General features: G+C 52.0%; 1 long non-coding RNA gene across 1 annotated transcript; it reads right to left on the reverse strand.

Moving 5' to 3' along the window:
* Window positions 1-535: 535 nt before the first annotated feature.
* LOC147596109 (uncharacterized) lies at window positions 536-2,874 on the reverse strand. The gene is made up of 3 exons (XR_015261597.1): window positions 2,767-2,874; window positions 2,598-2,718; window positions 536-588 (listed from the first exon to the last, which is right to left on the reverse strand). It is a non-coding gene; the product is annotated as an uncharacterized LOC147596109 (long non-coding RNA).
* Between the last annotated feature and the right edge of the window lie 22,312 nt (window positions 2,875-25,186).

The following is a 25,186-nucleotide window of genomic DNA, read 5'->3' on the forward strand; positions in this document are numbered from 1 at the left end:
CCCCCCGCCCCATAGCGACCCCCCCAGCCCCATAGCGACCCCCCAGCCCCATAGCCAAGCCCCCAACCCCCCAGCGACCCACAAGTGCCCAGAGACCCCACTAACCTCCTCCAGCCCCATAGCGCCCCACGGCCACGCCCCCCAGCCCCATAGCGACCCCCCAGCCCCACAGCCACACCCCCCTGCCCCATAGCGACCCCCCCGCCCCATAGCGACCCCCCCAGCCCCACAGCCACGCCCCCCAGCCCCACAGAACCTCCCCCGAGATTCCCGCAGCCCTGCATTCCCCCAAATCTGCCCCCCACCCTGCCCCACGCCCCGCCCCACGCCCCGCCCCACATCTCACCCCAAATTTAGCCAGGACGAAGGCGCCGGCGCCCACCCCGATGCCCACGACGCTGGCGATGCTGGGGGGGTGGGCGGGGTCAGGCCGGTGCTGGCCCCGCCCCCCCGTCCCGTCCCGCTACGGGTCAGGGGCCCCCTCCCCGCCCCACAGCGCCGTGGGGCGCCCCCCCGCCCACTCACTTGAGGTGCCGGAGGACGCAGGGGACGATTTCGGCCAGTTGCTCCAGGGAGGGGTACTGGTACCTGCGGGGGAGGGGCGGGGGGCGGGGGGGGAGGGGCGACAGGGGGAGGGGCAAGGGGTCAATCGGGGGTCGAGGTGGGGGGAGGGCGGGCGAGGGGACCAATGAGGTGAAGCGATGGCGGTTGGGGGGGGGAGGGGTGCGTAGGGTGATGCTGCGATGTGATGGCGGTCGAGGTGGGGGGACGGGGGGGCGGGGGGTCAACTGGGGGGGGGGGAGGGGTGGGGGGGTCAACAGAGAGACGACAGGGTCAACTGGGGGTTAATGGGGGCAACTGGGGGTTAGTGGGGGGCAACTGGGGGTTAATGGGGGTCAGTGGGGTCAACTGGGGGTTAATGGGGGCAACTGGGGGTTAGTGGGGGGCAACTGGGGGTTAATGGGGGTCAGTGGGGTCAACTGGGGGTTAATGGGGGCAACTGGGGGTTAATGGGGGTCAACTGGGGGTTAGTGGGGGGCAACTGGGGGTTAATGGGGGTCAGTGGGGTCAACGGGGGGTTAATGGGGGTCAACTGGGGGTTAATGGGGGTCAACGGGGGGCTTATGGGGGGCAACTGGGGGTTAATGGGGGAAACTGGGGGTCAATGGGGGGCAACTGGGGGTCAATGGGGGCAACTGGGGGTTAATGGGGGTCAACAGGGGGTCAACTGGGGGTTAATGGGGGCAACTGGGGGTTAATGGGGGTCAATGGGGGGCTTATGGGGGGCAACTGGGGGTTAATGGGGGCAACTGGGGGTTAATGGGAAGCAACTGGGGGTCAATGGGGGCAACTGGGGGTTAATGGGGGTCAACAGGGGGTTAACTGGGGGTTAATGGGGGTCAGTGGGGTCAACTGGGGGTTAATGGGGGTCAACTGGGGGTTAATGGGGGTCAACGGGGCGTCAACTGGGGTTTAATGGGGGTCAACTGGGGGTTAATGGGGGTCAACGGGGGGTCAACTGGGGTTTAATGGGGGTCAACTGGGGGTTAATGGGGGTCAACTGGGGGTTAATGGGGTCAATGGGGGGTCAATGGGGGTCAACTGGGGGTTAATGGGGGTCAACTGGGTGTTAATGGGGGCAACCAGGTGTTACTGGGGGTCACTGGGGGTTAATGGGGGTCAACTGGGGGTTAATGGGGGTTAACAGGCGTCAATGGGGGTCAACTGGGGGTTAATGGGTGCAACTGGGGGTTAATGTGGGGCAACTGGGCCTTAATGGGGGTCAACGGGGGTCAATGGGGGTCAACTGGGGGTTAATGCGGGCAACTGGGGATTAATGGGGGTCAACGGGGGGTTAATGGGGGTCAGTGGGGTCAACTGGGGGTCACTGGGGGTCAATGGGGGTCAACGGGGGGTCAATGGGGGTCAACTAGGGGTTAATGGGGGTCAACGAGGGGTTAATGGGGGCAACTGGGGGTTAATGGGGGTCAGTGGGGTCAACGGGGGGTCAATGGGGGTCAACAAGGGGTTAATGGGGGCAACTGGGGGTTAATGGGGGTCAGTGGGGTCAACGGGGGGTTAATGGGGGTCAACTGGGGGTTAATGGGGGTCAACGGGGGTTAATGGGGGCAACTGGGGGTTAATGGGGGTCAACGGGGGGTTAATGGGGGCAACTGGGGGTTAATGGGGGTCAGTGGGGTCAACGGGGGGTTAATGGGGGTCAATGGGGGTCAACTGGGGGTTAATGGGGGCAACTGGGGGTTAATGGGGGTCAGTGGGGTCAACTGGGGGTTAATGGGGGCAACTGGGGGGTTAATGGGGGTCACTGGGATCAACTGGGGGGGTCCGTGGGGTCAACTGGGGGGGCAGTGGGGTCAACCGGGTCGTCAGAGGGGTCAACGCAGTCAACTGGGAGTCACTGGGGTCAACTGGGGGGGCAGTGGGGTCAACAGGGGGGTCAGTGGGGTCAACCTGGGGGTCACTGGGGTCAACTGGGGGGGCAGTGGGGTCAACTGGGGGGGCAGTGGGGTCAACGCAGTCAACTGGGAGTCACTGGGGTCAACTGGGGGGAGCGGAAGAGGGGAGTGCAGACGCACCCCGGGGGGTAGGGCGGGGCGCCCACCTCCATGCCGGGGGGGTCGAGGTGGACGAGCAGGGAGTGGCTGGCGACCTCCCGCATCTCGGGGTGGGCGAAGAGCGGGGCGAAGCACGAGGCGTCTGCGGGGGAGGGGCGCGGCGGGAGAGGGGGAAGGGGGCGGGACTCACGCGTGTGGCCCACGTCCGGCAGCATCAGCAGGGCGGGGCGACCAGGGCGGGGCGCGCCTTCCAGCGCCACGTGAACAGGCCCCAACGGCGTCTCCAACACCGCCCCCTGCTGGCCGGGAGGACCGGACACCGGAACGGGGAGTGGTCGCCGCCACACCCCCCACAGGTTCGCCCCCAAAATCTCGCGATTTCCCCCAAGATTCCCACCTTTTGCCCGCCAAATCCCGCATTTTTGCCCCAAATTACCCCATTTCGCACCAAAATCCCCCATTTTGCCCCAAAATCTAACGATTCCCCCCAAATTCCCCCATTTTGCCCCCCAAATCCCGCATTTTTGCCCCAAATTCCCCCATTTCACACCAAAATCCCACATTTTGCCCCCAAAATCCCGGGATTTCACCCCAAATTCCCACATTTTGCCCCCAAAATCCCCCATTCTTGCCCAAAATTCCCGCATTTCGCACCAAAATCCCACATTTTGCCCCCAAAATCCCGTGATTTCCCCCAAATTCCCACAATTTGCCCCCCAAATCCTGCATTTTTGCCCAAATTCCCGCATTTCACACCAAAAGCCCACATTGTTGCCCCAAAATCCTGGAATTTCCCCCCAAATTCCCACATTTTGCCCCACAAATCCCCCATTTTTCCCCCCAAATTCCCGCATTCCGCACCAAAATCCCACATTTTGCTCCCAAAATCCTGTGATTTCCCCAAATTCCCCCATTTTGCCCCCCAAATTCCCGCATTTTTGCCCCAAATTCCCGCATTTTTACCCCAAATTCCCCCATTTCGCACCAAAATCCCACATTTTGCCCCCAAAAGCCCGTGATTTCCCCCAAATTCCCCCGTTTCGCCCCCCAAATTCCCGCATTTTTGCCCCAAATTCCCACATTTTGCCCCAAATTCCCACATTTTGCCCCAAATTCCCCCATTTCGCACCAAAATCCCACATTTTGCCCCCAAAATCCCGTGATTTCCCCCAAATTCCCCCGTTTCGCCCCCCAAATCCCCCATTTTTGCCCCAAATTCCCGCAGTTCGCACCAAAAGCCCACATTTTGCCCCAAAATCCAGGAATTTCCCCCCAAATTCCCCCATTTTGCCCCCCAAATCCCCCATTCTTGCCCCAAATTCCCCCATTTCGCACCAAAATTCCCACATTTTGCCCCAAATTCCCCCATTTTGCACCAAAATCCCACATTGTTGCCCCAAAATCCCGCGATTTCCCCCCAAATTCCCCCGTTTTGCCCCCAAATGCCGCATTTTTGCCCAAAATTCCCACATTTCGCATCAAAATCCCACATTTTGCTCCCAAAATGCTGTGATTTCCCCATATTCCCCCATTTTGCCCCCCAAATCCTGCATTTTTGCCCCAAATTCCCCCATTTTCCACCATAATTCCCACATTTTGCCCCAAATTCCCCCATTTCGCACCAAAATCCCACATTGTTGCCCCAAAATCCCGTGATTTCCCCCCAAATTCCCCCGTTTTGCCCCCAAATGCTGCATTTTTGCCCAAAATTCCCACATTTTACACCAAAATCGCACATTTTGCCCCCAAAATCCCCCATTTTTGCCCCAAATTCCCGCATTTTAGCCCCAAATCCCGCTTTTTTGCCCCAAATTCCCCCATTTTGCACCAAAATTCCCACATTTTGCCCCAAATTCCCCCATTTCACACCAAAATCCCCCATTTTGCCCCCAAAATCCCCCATTTTTCCCCCAAATTCCCGCATTTCGCACCAAAATCCCACATTTTGCTCCCAAAATGCTGTGATTTCCCCAAATTCCCCCATTTTGCCCCAAATTCCCGCATTTTTGCCCCAAATTCCCCCATTTCACACCAAAATCCCACATTTTGCCCCCAAAATCCCGCAATTTCCCCCCAAATTCCCCCATTTTGCCCCCAAAATCCCACATTTTTGCCCCAAATTCCCCCATTTCGCACCAAAATCCCACATTGTTGCCCCAAAATCCCGCGATTTCCCCCCAAATTCCCCCGTTTCGCCCCCAAATGCCGCATTTTTGCCCAAAACTCCCACATTTCACACCAAAATCCCACATTTTGCCCCCAAAATCCCCCATTTTTCGCCCAAATTCCTGCATTTTTGCCCCAAATCCCGCTTTTTTGCCCCAAATTCCCCCATTTTTCACCAAAATCCCACATTTTGCCCCAAATTCCCCCATTTCACACCAAAATCCCCCATTCTTGCCCCAAATTCCCCCATTTCGCACCAAAATCCCACATTGTTGCCCCAAAATCCCGTGATTTCCCCCCAAATTCCCCCGTTTCGCCCCCAAATGCCGCATTTTTGCCCAAAACTCCCACATTTCACACCAAAATCCCACATTTTGCCCCCAAAATCCCCCATTTTTCGCCTAAATTTCTGCATTTTTGCCCCAAATCCCGCTTTTTTGCCCCAAATTCCCCCATTTTTCACCAAAATCCCACATTTTGCCCCAAATTCCCCCATTTCACACCAAAATTCCCACATTTTGCCCCAAATCCCCCCATTTCACACCAAAATCCCACATTTTGCCCACTGAAAAGGGAAGCTAGGGAAGGAATTTGTCCTGTCATAGAGCGGTTCATAGAACTAAGACTACTAAAAGAATGTGAGTCAGAATTCAATACACCTGTACTTCCAGTTAAGAAACCTGATGGGTCCTATAGGATAGTTCAAGACTTAAGAGCCATCAACAAAATAACAGAGGACCTGTGGTAGCTAACCCCTATACCCTATTAACCATGCTAAAACCTGATTTAGCTTGGTTTACGGTCCTAGATTTAAAAGATGCTTTCTTTTGCCTCCCTCTCCATGAAGCCAGCCAGAAAATTTTTGCTTTTGAATGGGAAAATCCCAAAAGTGGTCGAAAGACCCGGCTCACATGGACGGTGTTGCCGCAGGGTTTTAAAAATAGCCCCACAATTTTTGGGAATCAGCTAGCAAAGGACTTGGAATCATGGGAACCACCATCAGAAGAAGGGAAGGTGTTACAATATGTAGACGACCTTCTTATTGCAACCAGAACCAAAGAATCCTGTGTCATTTGGACCGTGAGTCTGTTAAATTTCCTGGGACTACAGGGATATCGGGTTTCTAAGAAAAAGGCACAGGCGTTGTTACAACCCCAGGTCACGTACCTGGGGTACGAGATCAGTGCCGGACAACGGATCCTAGGACAAGCCCGGAAAGAGGCCATATGCCAAAGCCCCCGACCACAAACTATAAAGGAACTACGGACATTCTTAGGAATGACGGGTGGTGCCAACTTTGGATATGTGATTATGGTCTGCCTGTTAAGCCACTCTATTCCCTGATAGCAGCTAACCAAAAGGATCTCCAGTGGGATGCTGAGTCAGATCGAGCCTTCCAGCAGCTGAAGAAAGCCCTGATGTCGGCATCGGCATTGGGACTTCCTGATGTGAGTAAGCCATTTTTTCTATTTTCCCACGAAAAACAAGGAATGGCACTAGGAATATTGGCACAAGATTTGGGACCATACAGACGGGCGGTAGCATACTTCTCCAAACAGCTGGATGCCGCTGCGAAAGGGTGGCTGTTCTGGTTTTGTTAGTGGGGGGGGGCCTAAGGTGGCAGCTTCTGTAGGAAACTGCTAGAAGTCGCTCCCCTTTGTTCAGTGGACTCGGCCGGGCCTAGAGCGGACCCACTGCTGGCCAAGGCCAAGCCAATTGGTAGCAGAATGTCCCGTGATAACGCCTCTGCGATAATGTATTTAAATAGGGGAAAACAGAAAAAAAAAAAAAAAGGGAGAGATGTGAAGCAGCTGAGCGGGGGGCAGAGAGGGGGAAGCGCGAGCCTTGTGGGCCTTGCAGGCCTCACCCTCTGGCTTCCCGCCGGGCAGCCGACTGGGCCCAACTCGGCCCGGCCTGGCTGCAAGAAGTGGAGAGGAGCAGTTGAAGTGAATAAGATGTAAAAAGGATCCTGAGAGGCGTCTGCCAGCCTGTTGTGAGGAACGGCTGCAGACGCCAAGGTCAGTGAAGGAGGAGGGGGAGGAGTAATGCGGCTCCTGGCCAAGATTCCTCTGCAACTCGTGGTGACGACCATGGTGGAGCAGGTTGTCCCCCTGCAGCCCATGGAGGTCCACGGAGGGGCAGAGATCCACCTGCAGCCCGTGGAGGACCCCACGCCGGAGCAGGTGGAGGCCTGAAGGAGGCTGTGCCCCGTGGAGGGCCCGCTGGGACAGCTGTTCTAGAGGGACTGTGTTGGATACCTGGAGTATCAGGGACACTTAGTGAACAATCCAGACCGAATGGAATTGTTATGTTTGTGAGCAGCAGGCCTCAAGGACATCACTGAAGCCGCTTGTGAGAAAGTAATGAAGCCGCCTGTAAGAAAGTACTGAAGCCACCTGTGAGAAAATAATGAGGCCGCCTGTGAGAAAGTAATGAAGCTTCCTGTGAGAAAGTAAACGAAGCAACCTTGAAGAAGATCGTAAACAACTCTGAGAAAGTGAAAACATGAAAAGTACGGGACTTTCAGGTTAACGGGACTTTCCAGATTAGCTAACTGCAAGTAGGAAGGATATGCAAATGTAACTATTAGAGCTTAAGCCAATCACGCAATGACTAGTAGGCATATTTTATCTTAGCAATATAAATATGTGCACCCGGGACTAATAAATCGAACTACGCTTATTACTCATATTGAGTCTTTTGTCGTACGTTCCTCCGTCGCTCGCAAATGGCGCCCGAACAGGGACTACTAGAAGACACTGCTATCGGAGTGGCGGAGGCAGAGAAGCACCGGGAGCAGCGACCGGGGGGCAAGATCGACTACGCATTTGTCCTTCAGATGCGACGATCCGGAGCCTGAACCGTTGAAACAGGGGTTCGCCGTCTGCCAGGGCTACAGGACAAGCTGCAAAAAAGGGGTGCCTTAATCAGGGAGCACCAATAGTGAGTACTTAATCAGGGAGTAAAAGGGGTGCCTTAATCAGGGAGCACCAATTGTGAAACTGCCGGCAATAATGGAAAAGGAGGTAGCCCTAGAATTATTATGCTCTCTATGAGAGGACTGAGTTATGACTCGGCCGTCCTAGAAGCTTTGCTGCAGTGGGCAAAGAAAAGGGAATTAATCCCCACAGTTGATGATCCTTTTGAACTCCCGACACAGGAAAAGATAGGAAAAAAGCTGTGGGATGAAATAAGTAAGGGATCTCCACCGTGTGGAAGCTAATTAACGAAACATTGATAAGCATGAAAGCCGAGCGTCCAGTTGCTGCATCTGCTTTTGCGGCCTTAACTCCAGCCGACGGGTCCACCTCCACTACCAGCATGCTGTTCTTGGGTTTAACGAGCCCTGCCGCCGCCCCGGCTCGTGCTGAGGGTGGGGGGGTTCGAGCCCCAGCAAGGACTCCAGGAACTGCAGCCACAGCCCCTATAACTATAGATATGCGGGCACCAGAGGGAAAAACTGCCAAAGGCTTTTCACCACCATCAGACGTACCACCGCCAGGCACCCCGCCACGCTGCGCCAGTGCAGACTCAGAGTCACGAGCCTTTTCGCCGGCACCAACAGCTCTGGTTTATCCCCCGTTACCACCTTCTTCCCTGCCACCACGGCGTGAGGAGGAGGGGGATGAACATTCATCTGGCTCCAAGGACGCACAGCTGGAAGAGACGCTAAAAAGACTGGAAGCCCTAGAGATTCGCCTAGAAGTGTCACTGGGAAACTTGTCAACTCCTTCGCCTGTGCCACATCGAGACCTGTCAGCATCCAACCTATTCATTCCGAACGGAGCATCGGGTGAGATCAGTCTTTTTGCACCTTTGCAAGGGACGCCGGCGGGAGGGGCCGGGGTTTTGAATCCGATAGTGCAGTGGAAAGAGGTGATTCGAGATGCTTTGATAGAAGGAGAGCCTTTTCCTATGGCATTTCCAGTTGTGACTGATAATACTGGGAAAAGTGTGTGGAAAGCATTAGACTGGAAAATATTGAAGGAAGCTAAAAGTGCAGTTACTCAGTATGGGCTAAAATCATCATATGCTCAATCTGTGTTGCAGCATATTTTTTCATCACAGTTGTTAGCTCCTTATGATATTAGAATGATTGTCCAGGTCGCAGCAGCTGCAGTTCTTTCAGTACTGGCAGGCTGCTTGTGATAGGGCAGCTGCAACGCCTCGACAACAGGGTGATCCATTATTCGGGGTGCAAACTCAAATGCTGATGGGAGCGGGACACTACACACGATCTGATTGGCAAGCGCAATTTGCTACCGAAGTGTTACAACTGGGCCAAGATTTGGCTTATAGAGCGCTTGCTAGGGTGCACGATGAAAAGTCTGGACCTGCCTTTACATCAAGAAGACAAGGTCCCACAGAACCATATGGGAAATTTATTGATCGGTTGCACACTGCAATTATGGCTCACCCTGATCTGGATGATGACATGAAAGCAAAGTTCTTAGATATGCTTGCCTTTAATAATGCTAATAAAAAAAAAAAAAAAAAAACAAAAAACAAACCCAAAAAACTAAGAGAGCCCTCAGTGTGCTGCCAAAAGGATCTAGTACAGGGCAACTGCTGGAAGCTGCTGAGCGAATGTTAGAACAAGAAAAGGCTACAGTCATGGCTGCTGCTGTAGGTGCAGCCGTTAAACCGTTGATATCAATAAAGCGGCGCGTGATTAACTGTCTGTAACCCCCATTCCCTCTTTCCCCCCCCCCGCCCCCCATCCCTGTCCCGCTAAGGGGGCAGGGGAGGGAGGTGGAGATGGTGTTAAGCCTGGGAAGAGGGAGGGGTGGGGGGAGGTTGTCTTGCTCCCTTTTTCCTTATCCTGCTTTGGTTTTAGTGATGGTCTGTTTTGCTTGTAGCGGTGGCTTTAAGGATCCCTCCCTATTCTTGTCTTAAACCTCAGGTTTTAGTTTTCTTTCCTCTTATATGTCTGGGCCACAGCCGCCGCCAGGCGCCCCCACCCCCCCGCCCCTGACATGGTTAACAGATACTCCTGTCTGAGTCGAGCTTTGTATAAGTGGAAGGACCGTTCCCTCTTATAACATGGGGGAAGGGATACGCTTATGTCTTTACAGGAGCAGTAAACAAGTGGATCCTTGTCTGTATCATCTGCGGGTATTTCAGAGCATGTTTGGTTGACCTGCCAGATACCGGTAGGACGGCAACTCTGTGTAAAACAGCAGCAACCACAAGTGCTGAGTGCTAAAACTACAAAAGATGGAACTTTTTGGGATCAGTAAAGATGGACTTCTATTTTTTTTTAACTATTCAAGAGCTAATGTTTCTAGAGGGGTAATGATTGTAAATGCTTTAAGATCTATACATTGCAACGACACAGCATGACGTAATCATGCGAGCACATATCAAAATCCAGACAGCATAAAAGACCTAAACGAAGCATACATAGCATTGAATCTGGTTGCCAAGATAATACAGAGTTTTGGAAACTAAGTAAAATTATTGCTGCTTCAGTCTTTACACCTGGTGTGGCAAGTGCCTAGGCATTAACTATGCTAAATAAATTGGACTGTTGGCTTGCTAAGCAAATAAATACAACTGTATCGGCACTATCAACGCTGTTAACTGATGTAGATTCTATATACTATGCTACTTTACAAAACAGAACCGCTGTTAGCCTGCAGAGCACATATTTGACGGGCCTTGTTGCATGCGCTGGCCACGCATGCAGCAACGTCTAGTCAGTACTCTTTCACTGAATCTGCTGAGGGGATAAACAGAGGTGGCTCGGAGCGAAGGGGAGAGGACAGACCCAGAGCACACTTTATTTACAACAGGGGACGCCCTGAAGGTGCTGCGCCTGCCTCCCTTCTCTGCTCTGACCCGGCTGATAAACATCCTCTTGCTCAGCGGTGTCTTTGGCATAGTTGGGTTAGTAACAGAATAGATCAGCAATAGATTTTTTTTATTATTAGCACAAAATCATGGTTGTCAGGATTTTGATGGGCTTTGCTGCATGAATCTGTCTGATCATTCGGAATCTATTCACAAAAGTATTCAAAACTTGCAAAAAGGAGTACAAAAACAGCAACAAAGTGATGGTTTTGATATATTCAGACATCTTTTGGTGACTTGATATAAGCTTGTTACTAATAGCTGTAGGATGCTTATTCATTCCTTTTATATATGTATTTTGATCTATAATTCTGTGTCTTAAAATGTGTGCAAACTTTAATAGATAAAGCGTTGAAACAAGCCTCTTCTCCTAAACAAAGAAGGGGGAGATGTGGTATTTCGCTGAGCCAGTATGGTATCAGTGAAAGCACACTGACCTTGGGGGAGGAATGCAATCATGCTCTCAGGAAGAAAGCCATGGAATGAGAAGGGAAGCTTTAAGATACAAAACATTGTTAGCAGAATTTATGGCTTGTTTCAACAGAGGCCTGCAGAAAACTAGTCATTGCTCTTGTAGATAAGAAAGTTACTGGAGTTGTTATATCCATAATAGTAGAAAAATGTTATAGTAGAAAATTACTAGAAGGTACTGAAACTTAGCTTTGCTTTGTAATCATGAATATGCATAAACATGTGATCAGTAATTTTATTAACTAAGCTTGTGTGTGGCATAACTGGGTGGTTGCTGTCCTTGGTTAAAATCGGAATTATGATACTAGGCATCATACTAGGCATAACATACCATGCTTGCAAAAAATGATTAACAACTCAATACAGACAATCTGGCTCATAAAAAAAAAAAAAAAAAAAAAAAAAAGAAGAAAAGGGAGATTCAGTAGAGGCCTACATGAACCTAGTTGATATTGTAGTAAAATAAGGTCAGGAGTACCAAAAAGAGCCATAGGAGGACCATGTTATTTTGGAAAATTGATAATGTTTGCTCCACCTATGAGAACATTACGGAATCACACTCGAGCAAGAAGATCGCTAAAAGTATTGACTCCCCATTGTGACGGCAATTTAACCCTGTTGGGTACAGCTGAGCGGATAGCATTATCTTTATTTGTTCCTTGGGCAGCAACTGCAAAAGCTTTAGCTAACTTAAATAAATTAGCTTGTTGGGCACAAAAGCAAATGAATTTAACCTCTAGCATGTTATCAGGATTATTAGAAGACATGGATAGTATGCGTCATGATATTTTTGCAGAATCTAGCAGCCATTGATTTTTTGTTATTAGCGCATAAGTGGGTCTGGATTGTTCAAAACAAAAAGGGGGATTTGTTGGATACCTGGAGTATCAGGGACACTTAGTGAACAATCCAGACCGAATGGAATTGTTATGTTTGTGAGCAGCAGGCCTCAAGGACATCACTGAAGCCGCTTGTGAGAAAGTAATGAAGCCGCCTGTAAGAAAGTACTGAAGCCACCTGTGAGAAAATAATGAGGCCGCCTGTGAGAAAGTAATGAAGCTTCCTGTGAGAAAGTAAACGAAGCAACCTTGAAGAAGATCGTAAACAACTCTGAGAAAGTGAAAACATGAAAAGTACGGGACTTTCAGGTTAACGGGACTTTCCAGATTAGCTAACTGCAAGTAGGAAGGATATGCAAATGTAACTATTAGAGCTTAAGCCAATCACGCAATGACTAGTAGGCATATTTTATCTTAGCAATATAAATATGTGCACCCAGGACTAATAAATCGAACTACGCTTATTACTCATATTGAGTCTTTTGTCGTACGTTCCTCCGTCGCTCGCAGGACTGCACCCCGTGGAAGAGATGACCCACGCCGGAGCAGTTTCACGGAGGACTGTGGACGTGGGAGGGACCCCACGCTGGAGCAGAGGAGGAATGCAAGGAGTTCTTCCCCCGACAATGACACAGAGGCATAAAACAACGCGTGATGAACTGACTGCGACCCCCATTCCCCCCCCCCCGCCCCCGACCCCCCCCTCCATGCCGCTCGGGAGGGGAAGGTAGTAGAGATAATGTTAAGCCCGGGAAGAGGGAGGGGTGGGGGGAGGTTATCTTGTTCCCTGTCTCATTCTCCTGCTAGTTTTAGAAATAAATGAGTGTTTTTCCCCAAGTCGAGTCTGTTTTGCCTGTAACGGTAACTTTACAAATTTCTTCCCGTCCTTATCTCAAACCTCGAGCCGTTTTTCTTATATCATCTCCTCCTATTCTCTCGGAGGGTGGGGGGAGCGAGAGAGAGACTGTGTAGTCTGGTCCCGATCGGGGCTGAACTACGACAGTGGCCCAGCTGTCTGAGAGCAGTAGCAGCTGTCATTCTAAACATTCAAGAAGCCTGAAAGTTCACTCTAGGCCAGAAAATGACTGTCCTAGTTTCCCAGACTGTATCTGCGGTCCTTGAAGCAAAAGGAGGGCATTGGCTTTCCCCACAAAGGTTCCTGAAATATCAAGCTATAATGGTTGAACAGGATGATGTTGAAATCGTGACCACAAACATCATCAATCCGGCCTCATTCCTTGATGGGAACATCGGGGAGCCGGTGAGTCATGACTGCTTGGAAACAATTGAAACCATGTATTCTAGTCGAACGGATCTTAAAGATGTCCCTGTCGATGGAGCCGAACATTGGTTCACCGATGGAAGCAGCTATATGTTAAATGGAAGGCGACATTCCGGATATGCTGTTACCACTTTTGAAAAGGTGATAGAGTCCAGGCCACTATCAGCCGACATCTCAGCCCAAAAGGCCGAGATCATAGCCCTTACCTGAGCCCTGGAGAGAGCCCAGGGAAGGACTGTAAACATTTGGACTGACCCTAAATATGCCTTTGGGGTGGTACATGCCCATGGAGCAATATGGAAGGAAAGAGGACTGTTAAATTCTCATGGAAAAACCATCAAACACGCAGAAGGGATTTTGAAAATCCTGAATGCAGTCCAGCTTCCCAAAAAGGTGGCAATTATGCATATTAAAGCACACCAGAAAGTGAGCACAGAATTGGAAAGAGGAAATGAGCTGGCAGATAGGGAAGCAAAACAAGCAGCTAGAGAAACAATCAAGGTAGAGGGTGCGCTAATACCTGATGGACAGGTATTTCTAGAAGGTAAACCAGAATACACAAAGGAAGTCGGCAAACTTATTAATGATCTAAAGGGGTCATATAATGAGGAAGGGTGGGCCAATTACTACCCCTCACACGGGAGGGTAGTAATTCCCTCCTACATGATATGGTCAGTAGTCCGAGAAGAACATAGAAAAAGACACTGGGGGGAGGGGGGGGCAGAAGCCCTATATAAAGATCTCATCAGGAACATAATAGCGCGAAACTTAGCCACTACCGTTAGACAAGTAACTCAACAATGTGATCTTTGTCTCCAGACTAATCCTAAAGTTGTAAAAGAGCCGAAACTTGAAAAAATCGGAAAGGGGAATGGTCCGGGACAACGTTGGCAGATTGATTTCTCAGAACTCCCTAGAAAAGGGGGGTATCGATACTTATTAGTACTTACGGATACCTTTTCAGGCTGGCCAGAAGCTTTCCCGTGCGTAACTGCTAAAGCCTGGGAAGTAACCAAAATACTGCTCCAGGAAATAGTACCTAGGTTTGGAGTCGCAGCAGTAATGTCATCGGATAGAGGACCACATTTTGTGTCCAGAATAGTACAAGCAATTAGCCACCATCTAGGGATAGAGTGGCAATTACATACCTCTTACCGACCACAATCAAGTGGCCAGGTGGAGAAAATGAATCACCCAATCAAACAACAGATTGTCAAGTTGGGTCAGGAAACTAATCTAACTTTACCATTAGCTCTTATACGAATACGAACCAGACCAAGAGCAAGAGAAGGGCTTAGTCCATTCGAAATTCTATATGGACGACCCTATGGGGTACAAAAGGGAACGTCTTCACAAATTGGTGAAGAAATAATGACCTCCTATATGGTGGCACTAAACAAACAATTAAAAAGAATTGAAAAACATGCAATGGGAACACGTCGTAGGGGTCTGGATGGGCCTGTTCACGATATACAACCAGGGGACTATGTATATGTTAAATCTCTTACAGAAAAAACTCTGGAACCACAGTGGGCCGGACCTTTTCAAGTCCTCCTCACCACCTACACGGCAATTAAGGTAAAGGGACAGAACTCCTGGATACACCATACTCGGATCAAGAGAGCCTCTGCAACCTTGTGGAAAGTAACTCCAGACAACAACGAAGACTTGAGACTTAAACTCGTTCGAACGGATAAGGGCGGGAACAATGTGGGTAACAAGTAAGTGAGCCAAAAGCAGTAGTGAACCGGAGGGACACCACAGCAAACGATACCGGACAAAGAAACCGGGACCGGCCAGTAACTAATCTCGCCCAAATCTGTCATCGGTGCAGTTTATATCTTATTTGTCATTTTATTATAGGAAATATAAAACCCATTTTAGCAGGTCACCAAAGGCAGTACATTATCTACAGAAGTAGCTGTACTAATCCACTAGACCAACTAAATCCTAAAATGACCAATTGTTTAATTGGAATTGTGATTGGGCTTACAATATTTTCCTGCATCTTACCACTAACTTGTAATCAAAAGGACACCAAATGGCCGTGGTCTCACGCCTCCCTTGGGTTTACAGGAAGCATGGGACCACCTTTTAAACGGTCGGGCTTAAACTTGGCCACTGTGGTTATGCACAAAATGGAAATGTACTCAGGGCATGAGTGGGGCTGGGACATTGGCAACAGGGATCCTTAATACTATGGTGCACCCCGTTGTGATCTTATTGATTAGCTTAGGAGTTTTATTAATATTAACTATTGTGCTGTACCTATGGGTTTGGAGACTGTTTAAGAAAGTAACACTGTCGTAGTTCAGCCCCTATCAGGACCAGACTACGCAGTCTCTCTCTCACTCCTCCCACCCTCCGAGAGAACAGGGGGAGATAACGTAAGGAAAAACGGCTCGAGGTTTGAGATAAGGACAGGGAGAAATCCTTAAATTTACCATCACGGGCAAAACAGACTCGACTTGGGGAAAACTATTCATTTATTACTACAAACAGCAAGATAATGAGACAGAGAACAAGATAACCTCCCTCCACCCCTCCCTCTTCCCAAGCTTAACATTATCTCTACTACCTTCCCCCCCCCGAGTGGCACAGGAGGGGGAAGAGGGAATGGGGATTGCGGTCAGTTCATCGCGCGTTGTTTTACGCTGCTGCTTCATGGTTGGGGGAAGAACTCCTCACATTCCTCCCCTGCTCTGTTGTGGGGTCCCACCCGTACGCCACAGTCCTTCCTGAAACTGCTCCGGCATGGGTCATCTCTTCCACGGGGTGCAGTCTCTCCAGAACAGCTGTCCCAGCGGGCCCTCCATGGGCCACAGCTGCCTTCAGGCATCCACCTCCCCCAGTACGGGATCCTTCACGGGCTCCAAGTGGATCTCTGCCCCTCCGTGGACCTCCATGGGCTGCAGGGGGACAACCTGCTCCACCATGGTCGTCACCACAGGCTGCAGGGGAATCTTGGCCAGGAGCCACATTACTCCTCCCACTCCTTCTGAACTGACCTGGGCATCTGCAGCCGTTCCTCACAACAGGCTGGTAGATGTCTCTCAGGATCCTTTTTACATCTTATTCACTTCTCCTCTCCTCTCCACTTCCTGCAGCCGGGCCGGACCAATTCGGGCCCAGTCAGCGGCTTGGCGAGAGGCCAGAGGGTGAGGCCTGCAAGGCCCATAAGGCCTGCGCCTCCCTCTCTGTGCCTCTGCCCCCCGCTCAGCTGCTTCACATCTCTCCCTTTTTTTTTTTTTTCTGTTTTCCCCTATTTAAATACGTTATCGCAGAGGCGTTATCAGGGGACATTCTGCTACCAATTGGCTTGGCCTTGGCCAGCAGCGGGTCCGCTCTAGGCCCGGCCGAGTCCACTGAACAAAGGGGAGCGACTTCTAGCAGTTTCCTACAGAAGCTACCACCTTAGGCCCCCCCGTCACTAAACAAAACCATGTATGATGCTTCATATCATTCAGGGAAACTGTTTAAGTAAAAGAATTTACTTAGTGTGATTAAAAGGGGGGATTGATATAGGGGACAATAAGTTAATCACAACTATATATGTATGCTCTTAAAGAATTGTTGTAGTTCAGCCCCGATCGGGACCAGACTACGCAGTCTCTCTCTCACTCCCCCCCCACCCTCCAAGAGAACAGGGGGAGATTTGGTAAACAAAAGAAAACCAGGAAAAAAACAAACCCGTGGGTTGAGATTGAACAAAAAGTAAATTTAACAGTAATGACAGAAGAAAACAAAACAGTGATGCAATACAAATATAGTATAATGGCTTACAACAAATCTCCACACCTAGTTTCTTCCACGTAGCAGGAGGCTCCTTTCACCACCCTCCTCACTTACATACTGAGCCCCAGCAGTTAGCTAATTAGTTAACTATCCCAGCCATAGGGGCTACCAGCTTCAGTACTCCACCCAGCTCAGGTAAATATTAACTCTATCCTAGCCAGAACCAGACAAGAATACAGTTATAAAACATAGTCACGTACCCATATAGCTTAGAGAAACAATTAATGGAAGAGGAAGTCTGTTTTTTTTTTCTTTTCCTGACGAAGGACTCATTTGTAAGGAGTGAGAAACAGTCCCTACTGCTCAGTGGGAAAAAATCTTAAAAATCCTGAACCTTTTGTTACATGGTGACCAGCTCTGAATACCCTTGCTGCTCCTCACCGGCTCTTGCTACCACACATACAGGCTCCAAACTCTGGGGCTCCGGGCTTTCCTAGACCACCAGGACAGGGTGGTAAAGATCTACAGGCGTAAAAAAAATCTACAGGCCAGGAAACATTGGGGCTCCGGGATTTCCTAGACCACCAGGACTCCGACGTTTAACACCAGCTCGAGCTGTCCGCCTAGTGTTAAACCACAGCTTAAAAATGGTGAATGTCAGACAGCTGCTCCCACACCAGAAGTGTCAGCTCTGGAATGTCTTGCTGCTTCTCACCAGCTCTAGGCACCACATCTACAGGCTCACAAACATTGGGGATCCGGCATTTCCTGGGACACCAGGACTCCGACGTCTACCATCACCTCAACTCAGCAGTCCCTTTTGAAAAAAATCTTAAAAATCACAAACGTCAGAAGACTGCTCCCACACCAGAAGTGACATTTCTGAAAGCTCTTGCTTCTCCCGCCCGGCTCTTGCCACCGCATCTACAGGCTCACAAATATTGGGACTGCGAGATTTCCTAGAACACCAGCACTCCAACGTTTACCACGGTGTACTTATGGCCGCCCAGTGAAAACACTCTTATATATCATGAACGTTGGATGATAGATCCCACACCAGAAGTGCCAGCTCTGAAAACCCCTCAGTGGCTCTTGCCACCGCATCTACAAGCCCAGCAACACTGGGGCTCCGTTCTTTCCTAGACAATCAGGACTCTGACTTTTGCCACCATGTACACCAGTAAACTTTCAGAGGTGGCACCTTTGGTGTTAAAGCAATCGTCTGAGTTCGTGATTTTTAAGATTTATTTCTCACTGTGCAGCAGCTCTAGGTGATGGTAAGTGTCAGAGTCCTGCTGGTGGAGGAAAGCCCAGAGACTCAATGTTTCTGAGCCTGTAGATGTGGTGGGAAGAGTCGGTGAGGAGGAGCAAGAACTTTTAGAGCAGGCATTTCAGGTGTTGGAGTAATTGTCTGACTTCCTTCTGTGCGGCTGGTTCCAAGTTGACGGTAACTGCCAGCGTGCTAGCTGTGTAGGACAGTGAAGAGGCTGACACGTGTGTGTCCGTAGAGCTGCTAGAAAGCGTACGTGAAGAGCAGGAAGGGCTTTCAGAGCAGCCGGTTCTCGTCTTGGACAGTCGCCACACATCCGCACTTTTAGTGCCTCAGAACCCCGGACAGCTTGCAAAACACGGCTGTAACTGTCCCAGCGCAAGCTGTTCAGGAAAGCACAGAAATGCGATGTTCGCGTGCTTTTAGCGCTGCTCACAAGAAGCCTCGGGAGCAGGCACTTCTCGTGCGGCAACAACTATGCCTTCTACGATCTTTCCTAGCCTCTTTTCGTCCGGGCAGTCGGCTTTAGCTGATGTGAAGTGTTGGTGGGCAAATCATCCAGAGAAGAGTCGCAATGCTTCTGGGCTGTTAGCAAGAGCTTTCCTTGCTGACCCTTTTCACGTTGGAGATTAGCTGGACATTTGCCGGTTTAGTGCCTTGTTTCTTCTGCGCAGCTTGCACAAAGCTCATTGCGGCTTTCGCGGTTCGAGTTGTGCATCGCCGGAGCTCTGCGAGAAAGAGCGAGAGAAGAGCCGCGAAAGCTCCGAGTGCGGCCAGCTCGCGTGTAGCCGCGATGATGCGCTGTTCGCCGGTTGCAGGGCGACTGCCTTCTGCGCGGCTGCTTCCAAGTTGACGGTAACTGCCAGCGTGCTAGCTGTGTAGGACAGTGAAGAGGCTGACGCGTGTGTGTCCGTAGAGCTGCTAGAAAGCGTACGTGACGAGCAGGAAGGGCTTTCAGAGCAGCCGGTTCTCGTCTTGCACAGTCGCCACACATCCGCACTTTTAGTGCCTCAGAACCCCGGACAGCTTGCAAAACACGGCTGTAACTGTCCCAGCGCAAGCTGTTCAGGAAAGCACAGAAACGCGATGTTCGCGTGCTTTTAGCGCTGCTCGCAAGAAGCCTCCGGAGCAGGCACTTCTCGTGCAGCAACAACCGTGCCTGCTACGATCTTTCCTAGCCTCTTTTCCTCCGGGCAGCCGGCTTGAGCTGATGTGAAGTGTTGGTGGGCAAATCATCCAGAGAAGAGTCGCAATGCTTCTGGGCTGTTAGCAAGAGCTTTCCTTGCTGACCCTTTTCACGTTGGAGATTAGCTGGACATTTGCCGGTTTAGTGCCTTGTTTCTTCTGCGCAGCTTGCACAAAGCTCATTGCGGCTTTCGCGGTTCGAGTTGTGCATCGCCGGAGCTCTGCGGGAAAGAGCGAGAGAAGAGCCGCGAAAGCTCCGAGTGCGGCCAGCTCGCGTGTAGCCGCGAATGTGCGCTGTTCGCCGGTTGCAGGGCGACTGCCTTCTGCGCGGCTGCTTCCAAGTTGACGGTAACTGCCAGCGTGCTAGCTGTGTAGGACAGTGAAGAGGCTGACGCGTGTGTGTCCGTAGAGCTGCTAGAAAGCGTACGTGACGAGCAGGAAGGGCTTTCAGAGCAGCCGGTTCTCGTCTTGGACAGTCGCCACACATCCGCACTTTTAGTGCCTCAGAACCCCGGACAGCTTGCAAAACACGGCTGTAACTGTCCCAGCGCAAGCTGTTCAGGAAAGCACAGAAACGCGATGTTCGCGTGCTTTTAGCGCTGCTCGCAAGAAGCCTCCGGAGCAGGCACTTCTCGTGCAGCAACAACCGTGCCTGCTACGATCTTTCCTAGCCTCTTTTCCTCCGGGCAGCCGGCTTGAGCTGATGTGAAGTGTTGGTGGGCAAATCATCCAGAGAAGCGTCGCAATGCTTCTGGGCTGTTAGCAAGAGCTTTCCTTGCTGAGCCTTTTCACGTTGGAGATTAGCTGGACATTTGCCGGTTTAGTGCCTTGTTTCTTCTGCGCAGCTTGCACAAAGCTCATTGCGGCTTTCGCGGTTCGAGTTGTGCATCGCCGGAGCTCTGCGGGAAAGAGCGAGAGAAGAGCCGCGAAAGCTCCGAGTGCGGCCAGCTGGCGTGTAGCCGCGAATGTGCGCTGTTCGCCGGTTGCAGGGCGACTGCCTTCTGCGCGGCTGCTTCCAAGTTGACGGTAACTGCCAGCGTGCTAGCTGTGTAGGACAGTGAAGAGGCTGACGCGTGTGTGTCCGTAGAGCTGCTAGAAAGCGTACGTGACGAGCAGGAAGGGCTTTCAGAGCAGCCGGTTCTCGTCTTGCACAGTCGCCACACATCCGCACTTTTAGTGCCTCAGAACCCCGGACAGCTTGCAAAACACGGCTGTAACTGTCCCAGCGCAAGCTGTTCAGGAAAGCACAGAAACGCGATGTTCGCGTGCTTTTAGCGCTGCTCGCAAGAAGCCTCCGGAGCAGGCACTTCTCGTGCAGCAACAACCGTGCCTGCTACGATCTTTCCTAGCCTCTTTTCCTCCGGGCAGCCGGCTTGAGCTGATGTGAAGTGTTGGTGGGCAAATCATCCAGAGAAGCGTCGCAATGCTTCTGGGCTGTTAGCAAGAGCTTTCCTTGCTGAGCCTTTTCACGTTGGAGATTAGCTGGACATTTGCCGGTTTAGTGCCTTGTTTCTTCTGCGCAGCTTGCACAAAGCTCATTGCGGCTTTCGCGGTTCGAGTTGTGCATCGCCGGAGCTCTGCGGGAAAGAGCGAGAGAAGAGCCGCGAAAGCTCCGAGTGCGGCCAGCTGGCGTGTAGCCGCGAATGTGCGCTGTTCGCCGGTTGCAGGGCGACTGCCTTCTGCGCGGCTGCTTCCAAGTTGACGGTAACTGCCAGCGTGCTAGCTGTGTAGGACAGTGAAGAGGCTGACGCGTGTGTGTCCGTAGAGCTGCTAGAAAGCGTACGTGACGAGCAGGAAGGGCTTTCAGAGCAGCCGGTTCTCGTCTTGCACAGTCGCCACACATCCGCACTTTTAGTGCCTCAGAACCCCGGACAGCTTGCAAAACACGGCTGTAACTGTCCCAGCGCAAGCTGTTCAGGAAAGCACAGAAACGCGATGTTCGCGTGCTTTTAGCGCTGCTCGCAAGAAGCCTCCGGAGCAGGCACTTCTCGTGCAGCAACAACCGTGCCTGCTACGATCTTTCCTAGCCTCTTTTCCTCCGGGCAGCCGGCTTGAGCTGATGTGAAGTGTTGGTGGGCAAATCATCCAGAGAAGCGTCGCAATGCTTCTGGGCTGTTAGCAAGAGCTTTCCTTGCTGAGCCTTTTCACGTTGGAGATTAGCTGGACATTTGCCGGTTTAGTGCCTTGTTTCTTCTGCGCAGCTTGCACAAAGCTCATTGCGGCTTTCGCGGTTCGAGTTGTGCATCGCCGGAGCTCTGCGGGAAAGAGCGAGAGAAGAGCCGCGAAAGCTCCGAGTGCGGCCAGCTCGCGTGTAGCCGCGAATGTGCGCTGTTCGCCGGTTGCAGGGCGACTGCCTTCTGCGCGGCTGCTTCCAAGTTGACGGTAACTGCCAGCGTGCTAGCTGTGTAGGACAGTGAAGAGGCTGACGCGTGTGTGTCCGTAGAGCTGCTAGAAAGCGTACGTGACGAGCAGGAAGGGCTTTCAGAGCAGCCGGTTCTCGTCTTGCACAGTCGCCACACATCCGCACTTTTAGTGCCTCAGAACCCCGGACAGCTTGCAAAACACGGCTGTAACTGTCCCAGCGCAAGCTGTTCAGGAAAGCACAGAAACGCGATGTTCGCGTGCTTTTAGCGCTGCTCGCAAGAAGCCTCCGGAGCAGGCACTTCTCGTGCAGCAACAACCGTGCCTGCTACGATCTTTCCTAGCCTCTTTTCCTCCGGGCAGCCGGCTTGAGCTGATGTGAAGTGTTGGTGGGCAAATCATCCAGAGAAGCGTCGCAATGCTTCTGGGCTGTTAGCAAGAGCTTTCCTTGCTGAGCCTTTTCACGTTGGAGATTAGCTGGACATTTGCCGGTTTAGTGCCTTGTTTCTTCTGCGCAGCTTGCACAAAGCTCATTGCGGCTTTCGCGGTTCGAGTTGTGCATCGCCGGAGCTCTGCGGGAAAGAGCGAGAGAAGAGCCGCGAAAGCTCCGAGTGCGGCCAGCTCGCGTGTAGCCGCGAATGTGCGCTGTTCGCCGGTTGCAGGGCGACTGCCTTCTGCGCGGCTGCTTCCAAGTTGACGGTAACTGCCAGCGTGCTAGCTGTGTAGGACAGTGAAGAGGCTGACGCGTGTGTGTCCGTAGAGCTGCTAGAAAGCGTACGTGACGAGCAGGAAGGGCTTTCAGAGCAGCCGGTTCTCGTCTTGCACAGTCGCCACACATCCGCACTTTTAGTGCCTCAGAACCCCGGACAGCTTGCAAAACACGGCTGTAACTGTCCCAGCGCAAGCTGTTCAGGAAAGCACAGAAACGCGATGTTCGCGTGCTTTTAGCGCTGCTCGCAAGAAGCCTCCGGAGCAGGCACTTCTCGTGCAGCAACAACCGTGCCTGCTACGATCTTTCCTAGCCTCTTTTCCTCCGGGCAGCCGGCTTGAGCTGATGTGAAGTGTTGGTGGGCAAATCATCCAGAGAAGCGTCGCAATGCTTCTGGGCTGTTAGCAAGAGCTTTCCTTGCTGAGCCTTTTCACGTTGGAGATTAGCTGGACATTTGCCGGTTTAGTGCCTTGTTTCTTCTGCGCAGCTTGCACAAAGCTCATTGCGGCTTTCGCGGTTCGAGTTGTGCATCGCCGGAGCTCTGCGGGAAAGAGCGAGAGAAGAGCCGCGAAAGCTCCGAGTGCGGCCAGCTCGCGTGTAGCCGCGAATGTGCGCTGTTCGCCGGTTGCAGGGCGAGTGCCTTCTGCGCGGCTGCTTCCAAGTTGACGGTAACTGCCAGCGTGCTAGCTGTGTAGGACAGTGAAGAGGCTGACGCGTGTGTGTCCGTAGAGCTGCTAGAAAGCGTACGTGACGAGCAGGAAGGGCTTTCAGAGCAGCCGGTTCTCGTCTTGCACAGTCGCCACACATCCGCACTTTTAGTGCCTCAGAACCCCGGACAGCTTGCAAAACACGGCTGTAACTGTCCCAGCGCAAGCTGTTCAGGAAAGCACAGAAACGCGATGTTCGCGTGCTTTTAGCGCTGCTCGCAAGAAGCCTCCGGAGCAGGCACTTCTCGTGCAGCAACAACCGTGCCTGCTACGATCTTTCCTAGCCTCTTTTCCTCCGGGCAGCCGGCTTGAGCTGATGTGAAGTGTTGGTGGGCAAATCATCCAGAGAAGCGTCGCAATGCTTCTGGGCTGTTAGCAAGAGCTTTCCTTGCTGAGCCTTTTCACGTTGGAGATTAGCTGGACATTTGCCGGTTTAGTGCCTTGTTTCTTCTGCGCGGCTTGCACAAAGCTCATTGCGGCTTTCGCGGTTCGAGTTGTGCATCGCCGGAGCTCTGCGGGAAAGAGCGAGAGAAGAGCCGCGAAAGCTCCGAGTGCGGCCGGCTCGCGTGTAGCCGCGAATGTGCGCTGTTCGCCGGTTGCAGGGCGAGTGCCTTCTGCGCGGCTGCTTCCAAGTTGACGGTAACTGCCAGCGTGCTAGCTGTGTAGGACAGTGAAGAGGCTGACGCGTGTGTGTCCGTAGAGCTGCTAGAAAGCGTACGTGACGAGCAGGAAGGGCTTTCAGAGCAGCCGGTTCTCGTCTTGCACAGTCGCCACACATCCGCACTTTTAGTGCCTCAGAACCCCGGACAGCTTGCAAAACACGGCTGTAACTGTCCCAGCGCAAGCTGTTCAGGAAAGCACAGAAACGCGATGTTCGCGTGCTTTTAGCGCTGCTCGCAAGAAGCCTCCGGAGCAGGCACTTCTCGTGCAGCAACAACCGTGCCTGCTACGATCTTTCCTAGCCTCTTTTCCTCCGGGCAGCCGGCTTGAGCTGATGTGAAGTGTTGGTGGGCAAATCATCCAGAGAAGCGTCGCAATGCTTCTGGGCTGTTAGCAAGAGCTTTCCTTGCTGAGCCTTTTCACGTTGGAGATTAGCTGGACATTTGCCGGTTTAGTGCCTTGATTCTTCTGCGCAGCTTGCACAAAGCTCATTGCGGCTTTCGCGGTTCGAATTGTGCATCGCCGGAGCTCTGCGGGAAAGAGCGAGAGAAGAGCCGCGAAAGCTCCGAGTGCGGCCGGCTCGCGTGTAGCCGCGAATGTGCGCTGTTCGCCGGTTGCAGGGCGAGTGCCTTCTGCGCGGCTGCTTCCAAGTTGACGGTAACTGCCAGCGTGCTAGCTGTGTAGGACAGTGAAGAGGCTGACGCGTGTGTGTCCGTAGAGCTGCTAGAAAGCGTACGTGACGAGCAGGAAGGGCTTTCAGAGCAGCCGGTTCTCGTCTTGCACAGTCGCCACACATCCGCACTTTTAGTGCCTCAGAACCCCGGACAGCTTGCAAAACACGGCTGTAACTGTTCCAGCGCAAGCTGTTCAGGAAAGCACAGAAACGCGATGTTCGCGTGCTTTTAGCGCTGCTCGCAAGAAGCCTCCGGAGCAGGCACTTCTCGTGCAGCAACAACCGTGCCTGCTACGATCTTTCCTAGCCTCTTTTCCTCCGGGCAGCCGGCTTGAGCTGATGTGAAGTGTTGGTGGGCAAATCATCCAGAGAAGCGTCGCAATGCTTCTGGGCTGTTAGCAAGAGCTTTCCTTGCTGAGCCTTTTCACGTTGGAGATTAGCTGGACATTTGCCGGTTTAGTGCCTTGTTTCTTCTGCGCAGCTTGCACAAAGCTCATTGCGGCTTTCGCGGTTCGAGTTGTGCATCGCCGGAGCTCTGCGGGAAAGAGCGAGAGAAGAGCCGCGAAAGCTCCGAGTGCGGCCGGCTCGCGTGTAGCCGCGAATGTGCGCTGTTCGCCGGTTGCAGGGCGACTGCCTTCTGCGCGGCTGCTTCCAAGTTGACGGTAACTGCCAGCGTGCTAGCTGTGTAGGACAGTGAAG

Source organism: Chlamydotis macqueenii, unplaced genomic scaffold, assembly GCF_036417535.1.
Source record: "Chlamydotis macqueenii isolate bChlMac1 unplaced genomic scaffold, bChlMac1.mat HAP1_SCAFFOLD_156, whole genome shotgun sequence".
Lineage (NCBI taxonomy): Eukaryota > Metazoa > Chordata > Aves > Otidiformes > Otididae > Chlamydotis > Chlamydotis macqueenii.